Raw genomic sequence first — 346 nt, forward strand, 5'->3', positions numbered from 1 at the left:
GGGGGTCCCCACCCCTGCGGCGGCGGGCCTCTCGCTGTCGCGTCTCTGTGTTTGCCTCTCCGGCTATGTCTCCATCTCTCTCGGAGAGATGTCTCCGGGTCTCTCTCTGTTTCTCTGTCTCTGTCTCTACCTCTATCTCTGTCTGCCCTGTCTCTTTGCATCTACGATCATTTTGCCCCTGGACTTCTGCCTGCTTCCCTGTCCCTCCCCAAGGGAAGCAATTCCATGACTCCCCGGGGTCGTCAGGGCGCGGGTTCGAGTCCTGACTCCCATTTCCTCGCCCGGTGACCTTGACCACGCACTTCCCCTCTCTGGGCCGTTTCCTCTGTGAGAGCGAAAGGGCGCA

This window comes from Myotis brandtii, unplaced genomic scaffold (genome assembly GCF_000412655.1).
Source record: "Myotis brandtii unplaced genomic scaffold, ASM41265v1 scaffold1774, whole genome shotgun sequence".
Lineage (NCBI taxonomy): Eukaryota > Metazoa > Chordata > Mammalia > Chiroptera > Vespertilionidae > Myotis > Myotis brandtii.